Here is an 18,351-nt window from a genome sequence, read left to right on the forward strand (position 1 = left end):
TTTTGAACTGCTTCCCACGCCCTCACCTTTCAGTCCAGAAAATACATGTAAAAATGAGTAGAGTTATTTGTCAAATACAATTATATATATGTATATCATCATCATTTAACGTCCGCTTTCCATGCTGGCATGGGTTGGTCAGGACAACCCATGCCAACATGGAAAATATGTGTATGTATACTATACTAACCATAGACTATGTTTTTTCTATTGCAAGGCAAACGTACTAGTGTTTAATATCAAAGAAATCAGTTTAGCACTGCTATAAATTCTGCTGTTCTTTTATTCCTTTAATTGTTTCAGTCACTTGGGTGTGGCCATGCTATGGCACCACCATAAAGGGTTTAGTCAATCATAGCACTTCATTTTAGAGCAGCTTCTAACTATCTATTCAGCAGTAGTTTTATTTTATTCTATTATATATATATATTTTTTTGTTTTTGTGTGCATAGAGATTGGCAAGAAATTTAGGTAGTACATAGATTTCTTTTATGGCTGAATATCTTTTCCATTATTGGTTTATTATATTGAGCTATTGGTTTGGCAAGAAAGTAATTTCGGTTTTTTAGTGTGAAATAAAAGTCATTTTTTTTTTAATACAAAGAATGAACTTCAATCAATTATATATTTTCTATTTTGTTCGCCGACATTCTGCCATCTTTCTGGCAACTTCATGATTCCACGCTCATAGAACTTCTGGTCCTTATCAGCCAAAAACTGAAGCAAGTGCGATTTCAAGTCATCATCATTTTTGAAAGATTTACCATTCAAAGAATTTTGCAAACTTCGAAATAAATGGTAATCTGTTGGTGTAGGGTCAGGGCTATATGGTGGATGTGACATCACTTCCCAACCAAGCTCCGATAATTTTTCATGAGTTAGCAAATACATGTGTGGTGTAGTGTAGTCATGGTGGAATACAATCCTTTATGATTTGCCAATTCTGGCTGCTTTTCTTTGATTGCTTTCTCCAGTTTCCTTAGTTGTTGACAGTAAACATCTGAATTGATCATTTGGTTCCCTGGAAGCAGCTCAAAATACACAACATCTTTGTAATGTCACGAAATTGACGTGTGTTCTGTTAAGCAACCAACACCATAAACTTCATATATCTCTTTGTGAGCCTCAACAACTTTCTTGGCTTTATGGAAATTAAAAGGTAAAATATGGCGAAAATGTTCATTTTTGCACTCCATGTTAAAATTGACACTGAACTAACAGCTGTAAACAAAATTACGTGTAATTTGCTTGTAAAGTAAGCTAAAAGTAACGGCTATCAAATGTCAAAAGGAAAAAAAATCATAACATTGACAATAGTCATTAAAAAAAATCGTAACTCTATTTGCAATAAACGAAATTACTTTCTTGCCAACCCAATTGTATATATACAAATTACTGTTTAGTAAAATTTAATATTTGAACACAAACCTATCAGTTACTATTCATCACCTTTTGACACCTATTTCTAAGTTAAGAAAATTGAAGCAAGGCAAACAAAGTGCATTGTTGAAATAAAATGACTACTGAGATATGAAATGAAGGCTGCTTGGAGGTACAACAGTACCTGAACTAGGGTTTTGAAAATTGTCTTTTGACGGGTCACAATACTGGATACAAAGTGATGATACCATAGTCGGTACCTCGTTGGTTTAGTCAGCCTGTGACTGTTACCGACAACTATATTTATTGTGTGGATACCATTTCTAAGTCTTAATTATATAATTTATTCAAGCGCATCTCAACTGCAAAAAGCAATGCAGATGTTTATAATTACTAAATGGAAAAATAGATATTAATTTGAAATTGTGGTTGATAAACAGATAGATATTGTATATGGAAATTACTTATAAAACATTAATTTTTGTTGGATCATGCCCAATACTATTTTATTTCAAGTTTGTGTGCATACATACAATTTTATTATTTTGTATATTTCATCCCCACCACATTCCACCAAACACTGCAGTTTAATTTCCAATTCCTTCTATCCCATGCCACTGCTAAGCACTGCAGTTTTATTTCCAATTTATTATGTTAGTATATAGTATTGATATTAAAATTATCATTAACAAGAATTTTTCATAGGTAGTTTTGTAAATTTAGTGAATCTACTCTTTTGTGTCACATCCACTTCTGCCAAATGGTTTAGGTGCAGAATGCTAAATGAACCATTGTCTGCCTTAGTTCTAATTATCATTATGAATATTTCATAATATAAACTATTTTCCATGGAGAAGCAATGTGTTTTTGAATAGTATCGTTAGAGAACTAGACTCTTAACAAGTGAAAAATGTTTGATAATTGTTTGCGTTGTTGAATTATTGGCAATTTTCTGAGTAAAAAGAAAAAGTAAATATTTATATGAATTGTTGCAAGATACTGCAAAGTTGATTGTTAAAGCAAATATATTGGACCAATCCATTTTCCAACGAGGGTGTTGCCATTTCTCATACACATTCTGAATATTTGTTTCTTTCCATTTTCTCTTGCTGTCTCTGAACTTTTATGTATTGCTGCAAGCATCATTGACAAGTTGGCACTAGTTTTATTCTGAAATTACTTTGTCATTATAGATTTTGTCATGTATACTAATATTGTTGTTTTTTATTATGTTGTTTTGCCCCAAGTCTGTCTGCCTTGATCAAGCACTCCTATGATTAAAGGCATTCTAACTGTAATCATTGTGTTTGTTTGCTTGTGTGTGCACACACGCGCAGTATACTCAAAACCAATGTGTCGGTTTTTAAGATGGTAGGGTGTGATTTGAAGGAGATTTGATTGGTATTTGTTGCAGTTACAGCAACCATATAGATGCTCCAACAAAGGAGTACTTTTGTAGATTAACTAACATTGTAGTTTATTTATTAACACTTATTGTAGAAAGTAGTTTTATATACCAGGCTGTATTCTGTTGAGGAGTGTCATGTTTGAAACTATTTTTTGTTGAGATATGTCAAATTTATTGAGGCAACATAATTTGCAGAAAATGCAAGTTCTAATTTTTGGGTAGATATTTAACATCATTACTGAAATAGCCATGAAATTTAATTCACTGTGAAAGGGTTATATATATATATATATATATATATATATATATATATATATATATATATATATATATATATATTAACGTGTGTATTAATGTTTATTTTTATGTTCAGTTATAGTAATAACAATTTTACTGATAGGTTACTTTATACTTTTGTAGAGTACAAATTTATTATTTCTAAACAAGAATATTATTGACAATGACTTTGAGCTTTGGTCAGCTAAGCCATTGTAGGACTGTGATGGATTGAAGTTAATCTTGGTTTTATATAGTCTTCGTTGAGTTAAAATCTTCCTTGGGTAAATGGGTTTGAGCGGAGTGGTAATTAGTTTGTTGGGTGGGTTGTGGTAGAGAAGTGATTTGGAGAAGTTTTATTTCCAATAAAACTAGAAATAGCTAAAACTACTGGCACATGCTAGATCTACCTACATCCATTTTGTGAACCACTAAAAAACAATCCCATGGTCTGAAGAGGACACACCTAAGCATACACACCTGCTCACAAAGTTCTACATGCATGAATAAATTCTAAACAATAACACAACTCCGAATTTAATCAATAAAAACTTCTCTAAAACACCCATCTACCACAACACACCCTACAACCTAAATACCACTCCACTGTAACCCACACACCCAAAGAAGATTTTAACTCAATAGAGACTATTTAAAGCCAAGGTTAACCTCAAAGCATCACAGTCCAACAATAGCTTAGCTGGCTGAAACTTTACAGACACTGTTAATAATATTCTTGTTTATATATGCGTGTAAAAGGCCAAGTAGAAATCTTGTTGAGCACCTTTGATTCTGTGCATCGTCAGCTCACCTAGTCATTTATAATGTTTCAAACCCAGGAATGCTCTCATGTTACATGCCTAGCTGGGGAAAAGCAATAGATAACCAGAAAACATTACTCAGAAAATGGTCAACTTTTGATCTACATTATAGATCTTTAAAGTTTAACCACCCTGCTTTCTTTCATTTGTTTATTATATGGTGTTTTCCCATGCTTCTATAGATTGGATGTATATGTTATTTGAGGCATTGTATTTTCATCTGGATTATTCTTACTGATCACTTATTTCACTTGGTTTTGAAGGTGTGAAGTGCCCAAATTTGTTGACTGGAAGAACTGATAACACTGCTCTCTGAACTTTCTTTCAAGCAATTGCAGCTGTAACAAACACAGGTACGCACATGCAAGTTCTTGTGTGCTTGTGTATGTGCACACACATACATACACATAATCAGGAACATCTGATTACTGCAAGAAGTGTGTGCCACAAAAATATAGTAATATTCCAGTGTATAAATATATGTAAAATGTTCTATCCCACTGCATGGCACCTTGGGCTATAGCCTCTTGCACTATAGCCTCAAGCCAATTAAAGATTTGTGGGTGGATTTGGTAAATGGTAACTAAAAGAAGTGAAGGGGAATTATGTCATTGTCATGCAAATGGTGTCCTTTATATCCAGTCTTCCATGAAAATATGTTTGGCCAAGAAGAAGTAATTACATTACTTGGAAACTAGCAAGGATTGGTGACAGGAAGGGCATCCAGCCTTAGAAAATCTGCCTCAACAAATTCTGTGTGATCCATGCAGGCATGGGAAAGTGAACATTATAAAGATATAAAATAATAGCTTCTGAAAGTCCTTGTAAATACAGAAAAGAAATACGTGAATTGGATGCAATTTTATATTTTATGAGTTTATTGACTTATATCAGCGTAATAATTGTTTTGCTTTATAATATTGGAAAAGGGATGTTTGTTTCGATTTTTCCTCTTTGTGCATTTCCCCGTGGCAGCAGAGTGCATTGTTAACTTGTGTTCTTTCTACATCATTCTATATTCAGATTGGCTCCCATTTCATGTTTTCCCTTTCTCCTTCTTGTTTAACACCATCACCTCACTCACTCTGCTTGTCTTCTTTCACTCTCTTCTCTTTCTCTCTCTTCCCCTAGTTCATCTTCTGCAGTCAGCCTCTTTCCATTTCACCCTTGTTAGTTATGGTGCCCTGAACGAATGAAAACATTGTAGATCAGTAAGAGATCTCTTTTGTCTTGCAGGGTGTTGCTACTTTGACAAAATGCACCCAGTGCACCCTCTAAAGTGGTACATAAATGAGCAGAAGCATTTAAGGGCTGACAGACCCTTTAGTTTTGTCTTGTCAAGGAAATGACTCCTTCTCTAGTGTTGATGTCAATACATTCTGTAAAGCGATCAATTTTAGGAAGGTCATCCAGCTGCAGAAACCATGTTAAAATGTTTGAGAGAACATTAATTTCGAGTACGAACTGACTAAAACCATGACAGCATGGAAAGTGGACACACAAAAATTGTCTGTGTGTGTACACATGCATGCACACACACAATTGTATTTGATACTTACATAATAAATGCTTTGAGAGACATAACCATTGCCACAATAGAAAAATATATGTTTAGTGTATCCAGTTACTTGTATACTTTTGTACCACTGTCATGTGACTATCCAACAATTTGGACAGTGTTCTTAAGTGGACTAATCACAGTAGTTGCTCTCTCTCTCTCTCTCTCTCTCTCTCTCTCACTCACACACACACACACACACACACACACACACACACATTTACATTGCTAAAATATAATTACCTTAATGTACCATATACATATTATGTGCAGTACAAGCTTTATGGAAAACCTAAACTAGGAAATTACTAAAATTTAGAGGGTAAAAATTACAAGTACCATACCAATGTACTAATAATTGTAAGTGGCTTTTACATTTTTTATTACCACTGATATTTATAACCTTGTCAGTCATGTTCAACTAGCAAATTTATGATAGACACTTCTCTTGAGTACAAAAGATGGCTTCTGCTTAATATCCATGTTGATTGAATGTACATCAGTGAGATATGATACATATATTTTGTTTGTTGGGTGGCATGTTGGTAACTGAATAACCTAGTTATAAGGCTTTGAGATGTTTTTCAACCTGTAGACTCTTGAAATATATTTTATAGAGAACATAAATATGGTAATGTTATTTTAAAATCTGCTTTGAAAGTTTGGGTAATGAAATAAACAAAAACAAAAGAAACTAACATTTAGGTAAAAAAAAATATTCTGAAATTTAAACAAGTAATTATATATATATATTCATTAGAACAGAAGAATATTGTCTGGATTTGGATCCATTTGACTGGTAGAATAGTTGAAGCAGCAAGCTGGCAGAATCGTTAGCACGCTGGGCGAAATGCTTAGCGGTATTTCCTTTGCTGCTACGTTCTGAGTTCAAATTCCGCCGAGGTCGACTTAGCCTTTCATCCTTTCGGGGTCGATAAATTAAGTACCAGTTACGCACTGGGGTCGATAAATTAAGTACCAGCTACGCACTGAGGTCGATATAATCGACTTAATACCTTTGTCTGTCCTTGTTTGTCCCCTCTATGTTTAGCCTCTTGTGGGCAATAAAGAAATAAGAATAGTTGATATGGTTTGCATTAGAAATAGGATAGAGCCTTAGAAACATTCATTAGGGATATTTTATTTAATTTGTATTAAGAGAAATTAACTAACAAATAGTTAATTTCTTACATAATGCTTAGAAATTGTCACATGTTCTTTAGGCCTACTGAAATGTATTAATTGCTATCTTAAGATTATTGAACACAAAATATACTTTTGTGTAGGATAGTGTGAGTTTTCTGCGTTTCTTTTTTTTTTTAATGATGAGCCCCAGAATATGTTCTTTGCCATGACAAAGAAAAAAAAATTAAACAAAGGTGGGGAGGGGGCAGTTGACCATGGTAAATTTTTATTTCAGATTTGTTGAGATATTGCAGTTGACGCTGTAATGTTTCATCTGAGTTTAGCTGCCTGCATTAATTTTAATTCTACAAAATATAAATCAAATATAACATGCACATTACCTATGTGTATGCATGTGTTTGTGTATGTGAATACATGTGTGTGCACATGCATGTATGTGTGTGTGATCATCTCTCACACACATGCAGAACAAGGAAAATTTTATATTACTAAGATAAGGTATATAAAACCGACCAGAGCTTCTTTTATGTACATCTGATTAAACTAGTGATTTTATATTTTCTGCAGACAGAAAAAAAAAAGAAGAAAAAAAAATTCTTTATATCTACAGTTAAAAAAGAAATAATTTATGTCTAGCATATATATGTGTATATAAATATTTTTTGTTTATAAATATTACCAATTGTAGTCTTCTGGTTCCTTAAAGTATTGATGACCTATAGCTTCAAGATTAAAAAAAAAAGAGAAAGAAAGAAAGAAAGAAAAGATAAAAGAAAACGATCTGTTTTGTATTTTTGTGTGGAGTAGGAGGTTGGAAAAACAGGTATAGCAGAAATACTAAATAGCTGTTGCGCAATACAGTTGAATTGTCACTGTGACCTGATACTGAGCAAGCTGTAGGATTTCCTGCTATTCAACTGAAATAGATATTTTTTTCCCCCCCTCTTTTTCTTCTTATTTGTTTTGTCTTGTAGTGGATAGACAGATAATATCAAATGAAATACAGTGCTGTTGGAATAATAGGCTGCTGTGTTTCTTCATTTTAGATTTTGTGGAAAATAATAACATAGGTTTTTGTTGTTATTGCTTTTTATTGTCTCCTGCATTGGAGAAACAATATTTTCTTTATGGAGTTGATTTAAAAGAAAAATTGTCTTATTGTCAAAGACTTTATTGGTTTATTATGAGTATATTGTTTAAAAGCAGAAGAGTAGATGACTATGAATAAGTGCATGCACACATTTGAAACGCTCATAATAGCACTGAACTTTTCTCTTTAATTTTTATTATTTACCATATATATATATATATATATATATATATATTAGTGTGTGTATGTATATGTATGTCATTTACTTTTTTTATTTTGAGGTTTAATATATAATATTTTAAAAATTGTTCAAGTGATCTTTTATTGATATTTTCATGTGTGTATGTCTCAAGTATTATTTGGAGGAAGCTCACAATATGTTGTTGCTGTTTCACTTCCCAGTTGTAGTTATTTCATTCCATTCGCTTTGCTGATGTTCGAGAGAAAGGCATGAGTTCTGTCATGCATTTTTATTTGCTTTCTCTTACATATCCTGTGTTTGTCAGAAATCATTGTTTCCTTGTGTGTTGTTATTGTCATTACAAACCAATAAGTTTGTTAAATAGGGAGGAAATATTACATATGTGACTGTTTCAAATTCAGTCCCTCCCCCCAATCTTTTCAGAAAGATCTATTCTTGAACAAAATTATATTCCTTTGTTGTGATGTAGCTGATTCTCATGGAAATTTTTACTGATTGGTCTCTCAAATTTTGCATCTAATTAGATAGCATCAGTCTTCACAATATTAAAAACTAGATACACTCCTTTGAAAATGTTACTTGCATGTAAGATCATGAATGTATGCATAAGTATGCGCGCGCGCACACACACACACACACACACACACACACACACACACACACACACACACACACACGTGCATGCATGCTCCCCCTCCTCTCTCAATTTTGGTTATGTCTTTTATGTTCACAAAAAAATAGGAAGGTACTATATTCATAAAGTTAAATTTTGGCCAAACATGCCATTTAGACATTAGGGAAATGGTGTTTATAACTGTATTTTTGAAAATTATATTTCCATTACACATAGAAATTTATACATAGGTTTCTGCTACCCCGCCACACACAGTCTCTCTCTCTCTCTCTATCTATCTATCTGTCTATCTATCTACCTATCTCTCATTACTAATATTTATGATCAGATGTTGAGACACATTGGAGCATATCCCAGTTTTTTAAGTGCTGTTGGAAGCCAGTCTATCACAGGTTTGCTCTTGGGAGGATTTGAGTTTATCCCTTTGATCACATACCTGTTATACAGTTTTTCTTTTCTGTTTGTTGTGTTACGTAACACATCTACTTTTGGAAATTATCAGTTAAGGTTATTCGCCACAGATTGTACTATCTACAACTGCTCAATTCTTTAGACAGCACCCATTACAACTTTCACATATACTTATTAATCGGTATAATTAATTGTAAAGGCTGTTCTTTATTTTTTATTTTTATAAAATGAAGGTACTTTGTTTAGTTGACTTTTGTACCTTTAAATGCATAATTTCAGTGTTACAATCATGATAAATTTTATCTGATAAACTGATTAGAATTTCACAGTTGCAGTTGTTTGACGGATGACTTGATCTGGGACTGTGTGTTGTAGTTGAAACAGTTTCATCATGGAAGAACTATTTTAACCATTCAAGAATTGTTATTTTCTCATATTTGATTAGGCTGTTATTATGTAACATGCTTCACGATTTTAGTGTATATACCTTATTAGTATTTCCTCCTATGTTCTACATACTCTGGGAATGCATGAAAACCCTTTTTGGGGCTACTTTATTTGAATTCTTACTATTGAGTAACTAATTTCATGTTATTACATAACTGACTTCACAATTTGGGTATTCATAACTTATTGGGAATTCCTAAAAACAAGATCCTGTGTAAGACAGTTCTGTATTCTCTGTAAATGCACAAAAAACATTTTAAGGGCTACATACTTTGTATTGTTGTTATTGGATTAGCGAAACAATTATGAGAATGGACCCAAGGGATAAGCTCCGCTTTCCCAGGAGTCACCGGGTATGTCAGCTAGTTTCTTAATAGTACAGTCTATGATGAAGTTTTATTGCACTCATATGCAACATGAACACTGACAAAATTCTATTGTTAGTTATCTTTCTGTCTGTCTAGTTAGTGATCGGGACACAGAAGCACGCAGAAACTTTTTTACATTTCATATTAGATTGTGTAATTAGGACATGAAAAAAGCTTTTTAATGAATGTAATAGCTTTTGTGTGTTGTCAAATGGCTAAAATGACTTTCCATGATGTAATTGTTAATTTATTGCTTGAGAAGGTCTGGGTTTGTTATCAGAGTTGGTGTTGTTAAAAAAATTTTCTATAGTCGTATTTAAATGAGAGTAGATTAATCTACTTACTTCAACCTAGCTATCTACAAAATAAAAAAAAGAGAGAGAGGAAAACATTAATGGTAGACTATGACAACAAAAATAAAATACTTGACCTAATAATTTCTGATGTAGTTTGTAAAACATTTTTACTTGATGCTAATATAGAAAGTGGCAGGACTGATTTAAATAATACAATGTCGATAGTACTAAAAGTACAAGAGTGCTAACTAGCACAGTGGATAGGATTTGAGGTAGTTTGAAGCTCTCTGATGACTACAAAGAGTTTCTCTTTGTTCAGAAAAGAAGACTGCATAAGAGATTGAGGTTTATCTGTGCAATATGCGTGGTGAGGCCTTAGGATGTAGAAAATTAGGGATGAATGGGTTTAGCATGGTCTGTTTGATATCTCATTTTAAACTTTGAAGGAAGTTGATGTTGGAGAATGCCCAGTCCTTACAAATGGTAAGATTATGATCCATGGAGATAATCCAGTAATCTATGTAAAAATTGACATGGCATTGATGAAATGTTTTAACTTTAGATTATTGGAAATAACAGTGTAAGTGAAAATTATAGAATGCATTTAAGAAGATTGTCTAAATTTAGCAATTTGACAAATTGAAGTAAATAGCATTTATTTCATAATGAAGTTGGAACATTGAGAAAAAATTAATACATGGCATTATGCTTGGAGAGCTGCCTTTGTTCATCAGCCTGTTTTTGACTTTCATTGCCAAGGTTCTGTCTTTTGGTTCCATTATCTTGACTACTATTCTTACCTGACCTTAACTCCTATTGCTGCAGGTTATAACTGTCTAAGTGGAAGCACATGACAAGTTCTCATTGATTCTGATTGTTATGTCAAGTACTTGGTTACCAGACACTTGCCAAATGAGATTTTCTTCCAAGTATGGTTCCAGTTGTTTGCCCTGCCTGGCATTATTTATTATTATGATGTCTTTTTTTTCTTCTTTTGTTATAGTTTTATTACTTTTTATATTAACTTTGTTTTTATTAACCGTTGATGATACACCACCATTCAGTTTTATTATTGTGATCCTATGGAACAGACATTTTAGCAATGGGGGAGGAGCAGGGTTAATGTTCAGTATTGTTCCAATAATGGCCATTGACTAAGCAATATTCTGCAATTCCTTTTTGTGGATTAACTGAATTAACTTTTTGCAGATGTAACAACATCTATTCAAGCATACTTAGCTCTCTTGGTTTTGTAGTTTTATTATTACCATGAATTTAAGGCAGCAAGCTGGCAGAATCGTTAGCATGCCAGACAAAATACTTAGTGGCATTTCATCTGTTTTTGCATTCTGAGATCAAATTCTGCCAAGGTTGACTTTGATTTTCGTCCTTTTGGGTTGATGAAATTAAAGCCAGTTAAGCACTGGGGTTGATGTAATTGACTAACCCCTCACTCAAAATTTCAGACCTTGTGCCAAAAACAGAAAGGATTGTAACCATAAATTTAATAGCTTTTTGGTTGTTTTGCATTATTTTAACTCCAGATTAGATCTATGGTTGAGAGCATTCACTTCTTGTGTGTGTGTGTGTGTGTGTGTGTGTGTGTGTGTGTGTGTGTGTGTGTGTGTGTGTGTGTGTGTGTGTGTGTGTGATCCACACAGCTACATTGTTAGTACCATTCTCTTTTTTTTTTTAGCATGGTTTGAGGAAGAACTGACTGCTATTTCTAGCAGGTTGAGCATTCACATGGGGCTCCCTTGGCTTATATACCAAGTTTTTCTTTTTATAGTTGAGTTATTTTTTTTTTGTAAATCTAATAATTTATCATTTTTGCAGCTAAGTAAGCATGTGTAGTTCTCTATTAGCTTGCACAAAGCTGTGCTTATGTTCGGTCAGATAGATAAAAGCCAGGAGAGTATTGGAATATTGTTTGGGAATCCCACTCAACACATTCAAGAACTGCACAACGTGATGAGTACTTCAGCTGTTTAACCGTACTAAGACTTTGTCTTATTTAGTTGTTGTGCATAAATTAATTGGTATTTTTATTTATTAAGGCGGCAAACTGCAGAAGTGTTGCTATGCCAGACAAAATGCTTAGCATTTCTTCCAACTCTTTGTTCTGAGTTCAGACGTCACCAAGGTAAAACTTTGTCTTGTTACGATCAATAAAACAGAGTAACAGTCAAATTTGATGAAATCGACAAACACCCTCCCCTAAAATTTGCTGGCCTTGTTCCAAAATTTGAGAGAATTATTATTGCTATGTCCTGAGTTCAAATTCTGCTTAGGTTGACTTTGCCTTTCATCCTTTTAAGGGTCAATAAATTAAGTACCAGTGAAACACTGGGGTCGATGTAATTGACTAGCACCCTCCCCCAAAATTTCAGGACCTTATGCCTTCAGTAGAAAGGGTTATTATTATTATTTCATTCAGTGTTAAATTATAGCTGTATAATTTATATACTCATTTACTCTTCCATTGGTTTCAGTTACTAGACTGCAGCCATCTTGGGGTTTCACTTTCAAAGGTCTTAGTTGATCATATTGGCCCCGGTACTTGATTTCAGTCTGGTATTTATTTTAACAACTTTTATTTACCAAAATGTTTGGTTACTGTTTATCACAAAGGAACGCAGCCTCCGTAAACTAAAATGCTGACACAGACATAGAGAGACATATATACAAACGCATACGTACATACTGCCAGATTTCACTCTCAAGGTTTTTATTTTGTTATTTCTTATTTTACCATGCCAGGATGGATTGGATATTTCTGAAAATAGACATTCCCATACATTTTGGGACAGATCAATCAATAGATTATTAGTCAGTGTATTGAGGCTTTGGAATAATAGTAGCTTAAACTAATTGATTTTTGCCCAATATGGTATGAAGCCTTGAGTTAGATTAAAGTACCTTTGCTAATACAATAACTTACGAAAGTAAATCTAGTGAAAATTTTTATTCAGTGAATACAGACATAGTGATACTCTATATTATTTTGTTGCATTGCAGATCTGCAGGGAATGTGATTGGAAGTGTGTGTGTGTGTGTGTCTATGTGTGGTCTGTTTGTGATGTATGTGTGTTTATGCATACATGTTTTTGCAATAACCTTTGCAAAGCAAAAATGATCAAATGGTCACTTCTATCTCTCCCTTCTGCTGTTGGAGTAAAACCTTAAAATATAGTTATATAGTATGTTACTAAATTGCTATTTTCTATTTAGACTGCTTCCTATTCTTCAAACAAAATATATGCTATGACCAAATTTAACTCTAGGGATTAAAAAAAAAAACATGCTAGATTGTTGTGAAACAGTAATTTTATTGAAATTTGTTTTTATTGCTATAGTAGTCTGTTATGGAATGTAAAATACACACAAGTGTTTATATGATTGCGAGGAAAATAATATATTATTTTGCTTTGTGTATTTGGTTTGCAAAATTCTTGATGTGAACTCATGTGTTGAAACATATTTTTTTTGCATCTCAGGAGGGTCATTCTATCAACAAACACACTCACACACACACAGGTTCTGTTTTGCTTCTTTATTTTATTTGTCGTTTTGTTAACCATTTAACCAATTAACTAATTGATTGTTTGATTAATCATTCAGTCACTCAACCACCTAAGTTTGTCCAAGTCGTTTTGTTACCATTCGTAACTGCATCACTGACATTGTGAATAGTGATGAAAGGACTCTAACAAATATAGCTGATTGATTGACCAAACAAATGATTAATCAAGCTATTGAGTAGTTAATAGGTTAAATGGTTAACCAATTGACAAATAAAAATAAAGAAATGAAATAGAACCTGTGTGTGTGTGTGTGTGCTTATTATTGGCAAAATGACCCCACCCTCTCAATACAACAAAATATATTAAATTTGTGGTTAATGATGAAGATGGTAGCAAAAATTAGGATTCAACCTATGACAGTATAGAATTTGGAAATCAAATAATGATGATGATGATTCTCAGCTTTGGCATAAAGTCACTAATTTTGAGGTGGGATGCAGGTGGTTAAATTGACTTGATCTCTTGACTGGTATTTTATTGACCCTCACAGAAGGATGAAAACAAAGCTCATCCAGCATGATTTGAACTCTTTACATAAGGGGATATATAATCAAATAACTCCAGTAAACTTTTCCATAATTCTGATCAATTCTGCCACTCATAACTTCTACAAAGGAATCAGTGAAGGTAGTCAATTTTTTTTTTCTGTCACATTATATTACCGATATTTAGTTGATCAATCCCAAGGGCATGATAATTTCTTACATAATTACACACAGTCCTCAAGGAATGTTTTTTTTTCTTTTTTTTTTTTTACCTTTCTTTTAACAATGACAATCTTAACCCTTTTGTTACCATATTTCTGTTGACATATCCTGCTTCTGTTTTAATTACTTTCGAAAACAACGAAAATTTTGTGAGATAACTGTCATATAAGATCGAACAGGAAACTGGTATTTGAAACATAAATTAACATGAGATTGAATTTTGACAAACTGTTTTTAGATCACTTTCAAATTGGAAATTTGTACCACAGAACCAGGGGTGGTCCCAGGTGGGTTGTTATCAAACGAGTTAAGTCAGATACAATCTTACACACACACACACACACACCCCTGTCTGTTGGCATCCTTGGTTGATTTTCTCTTTTAGTAGTGTTCCAACTCCATTCTAGTTTATAATATTGTTCATATGACGATATTACAGCACATGTATTGAATGTCAGCATATCTTCATTGTGTTGTATGTAGTTCCCCGAATGAAAAGTTTTATTTGGCAACTTGTAAAATTTCTAATAATAGTAATAATAGTAGTAGTAATTTTTTAACCACTTTTCTAAATATATTAAAAATAAAACCTATTATGTAATTACAGATTTTTTCTCGAAATATTCTTCTTGAATCAAATTCTTATTATAGTTTTTTCTTTCTTTGCACTACTGTAGTGTTGTTGATAATGCAATACTTAGTGCTCGAAATCACTGGAGAATAGGGTCCGAGTCTGAGTGATTCCTTCCAGTTTCTGGATCATTTGGTAAGCTACTTAACTCTCTCAAGCTTTTCATACCTTTTGCATAAAGTTGATAACCCCCACCCTTCCCTTGTTCCACTGAGAAATGTTACATCATTGGTTGTTTTTTTTTTTTAAAAAGAAAAGAAAATGCTAATATTCTTCTGTAGGAATTAATTTTCTGTAATCTTTTGACTCTTTTATTGGAGCATCACTTCAAGGCTTTTGTCTTCATAGAATGAAGCAAGTGAGAATCCACTAGAGTTCTTTGAATTTTCTTTTCTCTTGATGCATGGGCAGATTTAAGACCAAAGTAACAGACCATGTCGGTTTTACAGTAACCCCACCCCAAATACCCCTAACAGTGATGTGATATTCCTCTGAGGCATCAATGATTTTATCGTGTAGCCGGCATTGATCATTCATCATCATTTTCATCATTTAGTGTCCACTTTTCCATGCTTGCCTGGGTCAGACGGAATTTGTTAAAACAAATTTTCTGTGGCCGATGCCCACTCTATCACCAATCCATACCTTGTTTTCCCATATCTAAATATGTTTTTCCTTGAAGACTGGAAACAAACAACCTCACTTGTGTGATAATGATGATGATGATGCCCGTTTACAACCATCACGTAATGTCAAGACAAGAGGTACACACACTTATACATACATGTGATGAGCTTTTTCAGTTTCCATCTACCAAATACACTTACAAGGCTTTGGTTGGCCTGGGGGCTATAGTAGAAGATACTTACCCAAGGTGCCATGCAGTGGGACAGAATCCAGGATTGCATGGTTGGGAAGGAAGCTTCTTAACCACACAGCCACTCTCTGCTGAGTATGTTGCTTTAAGGATTTAGAATTATCTTTTATACTTGTTTCAGTCATTGGACTGTGGCCATGCTGGGGCACCTCTTTAAAAAGTGAAATTGAACAGATCAACCCCAGTATTTATTTTGTAAGCCTTATACTTGTTTTATTGGTCTCACTGTTGAACTGTTAGGTTATGGAAACATAAACCAACACCGATTGTCAAGCAGTGGTGGTGGGGAAAACACAGCACAAAGACACACACCCACACACGACCAGCATTTAAAAATTTCCATCTACCAAATCCACTCACAAGGCTTTGGTTAGTTTGAGGCTATAATAGAAGAAACTTACCCAAAATGCTACATAATGGGCCTGAACTCAGAACCATATAAGGCCTTTTTTAAAAAAAAAAAAAAAAATTTTTTTAGTTGCTTTATATTAAAATAAGTTAATAAAGTGATTGGAAAGCAAGATTTGGGTGTATTCTTTGGCAAGTTTGGTAAATACATTATATCGCTAGCTTATATTTCCATGATTTTCGTTTGATCAAAGAAACCTGCTAGAAATTCAATTCTGAGTTTTTGTCTGAATTGTGTGATCTGAAGAAATTGAAGTAATTTAGTTACCCAAAATAGAAAGTATATGCAGGTATGGTTTTGTGGTTAAGAAGTTTGTCACCCAAACACATGGTTTTAGGTTCAGTTCCACTCCCTGGCACCTTGGGCAAGTGTCTTCTATTATAGCCCTGGGCCAACCAAAATGTGAGTGGATTTGATAGACAAACTGATAGAAGCCTCTGTGTGTGTGTGTGTGTGTGTGTGTTTCAACATCATGAGATAGTTACAAATGAGTTCTCTATTGTAGAAGCATTGTCATTAATTTTCTGTCTTCTCTGAAATCATGTCTTGCCATGGTGGAAATATTACCTTGTTTGGAAACAGGAAGGCCATCTGGTCACTGAAAAATCTGCCTCAATAAACTCCATCCAACCCATACAAGCTTGGAAAAGTGGTCATTAAAACAATGATGATGCAAATGTACCAAAGAACAACTCCGTGGGAGGTAAAAGAAAAAGAACTGAAGAAATACTGTATTATTTTTCATTCCTTATACATACTGTATTCAATAGTAAATTCTTATATGCAATAGTCAAATTCTGGTGATACACTACCAACTGCATAATAATTGAGACTCATATTATTTGGTTCCACAGTAATCAGTATTGCTCTGTGCACATGCATGTGATAATTACCGGTCAGATCAGAGAAGTTTTCTTCAGGCCATGACTTGGTTCTTCATCTTTGCAGCATCAGCAACAACAACACACACACACAATCTTTCTATCCCCCACCCCTATATCTCTCTCATAAATTTTATTGAAATGTAATTATTGAATATTGTTGGTCATATGATTTAAAGGTTATTGTTTCAAATGCATCCTTGTCTCTGCTTTGGTAAAGGTATGCATTAACTCGACTCACTCAGCGATCTTGTAGTTTGTTTGTACATCCAGTCTGTTCCTTTTTCATATTTTCCTTTCAGACTGATTTCTTTTATTTTGTTTAGTTTGGTTTCACACTAAATCATTAAAATAAAAGTACATCAAATTCCCCTACTCCATTTACAGGTTTGAAATAGTGTAACGGCTAAATAGGTATGTTTTCTTTTTAAATAACCCAAATATACTAGATTACCTATCAGAATACTAAGGAAATAATTTTTCCAAGGGTTTTTATGTTTGGAACTAAAATTTGTTCCTTGAAAGCAGCTGTGAATTCTTCAAACTTTAATTAGTCGATTATGTTTTTTTTCTTCTTTTTCTTCCCCACACCAATTCTAAAATCTATTTCATGGATTGTAATGTTTGTTCACATCTGTGTGTCATTCTGAAAAAAAAAAAAAAAAAAAAAAAAAAAAAAAAGTCTAACTCTGGGCAAATATATTTCTTTCTTTTTTTTTTTTTAAAGTTTTTAAAAAAATGTGTTTTTAGGGTTACAATTGCCAGAAATTAATCACATGGATTGTAGTTGGAACAGAGGGCAGCTCCTTAAATTTCATTTCCAATAATGAATTTGTTTTTAAGCCAATAAGTTCCATTTGTATGTTACTCTGCATTTTCATGATTTTTTTTGTTTTTGTTTTTTTGTTTTCATTTTGTGGAAATAGGTTTATAAATGCCAGTGTTCAAGGTCTCTTCTTTAGCAAAATCATGAAAATGACTTTCAAATGACTTTTGAAAACTTGATTTTTTTAATTATTTTCTTTAAAAAAAAAAAAAGTTTTTTTTTTTTGTAAAATTGCCATTTTCCTCCGTATATTCAATTTGATTTTCTAAGTGTGAAAACTGGTTCAAATCTTCATTTATTTGTTAAGTATTGAACAATCTTAAGTTTGTTTTGATAGTCATGGATATGACCATATGGTTAAAGTTTTCTTTATAACCATGAGGTTTTGGGTTTGTTTGC

At 33.2% G+C, this 18,351-nt stretch overlaps 1 protein-coding gene across 3 annotated transcripts in view; it reads left to right on the forward strand.

Annotated features, from left to right (window-relative positions):
- Positions 1-18,351, forward strand: part of LOC106873380 (uncharacterized) — a 177,237-nt gene that overhangs the window by 43,149 nt on the left and 115,737 nt on the right. The window contains exon 2 of one of the 3 annotated variants that reach the window (XM_052969284.2): positions 15,006-15,094. The exons of the other annotated variants lie outside the window; for them this stretch is intronic. The gene's annotated coding sequence lies outside the window, so the exon portion shown is untranslated. The remainder of the gene's footprint in view (positions 1-15,005; positions 15,095-18,351) is intronic. 3 annotated transcript variants of the gene reach the window in all.

Source organism: Octopus bimaculoides, chromosome 7, assembly GCF_046866305.1.
Source record: "Octopus bimaculoides isolate indiv1 chromosome 7, ASM4686630v1, whole genome shotgun sequence".
NCBI classification, from domain to species: Eukaryota; Metazoa; Mollusca; class Cephalopoda; order Octopoda; family Octopodidae; genus Octopus; species Octopus bimaculoides.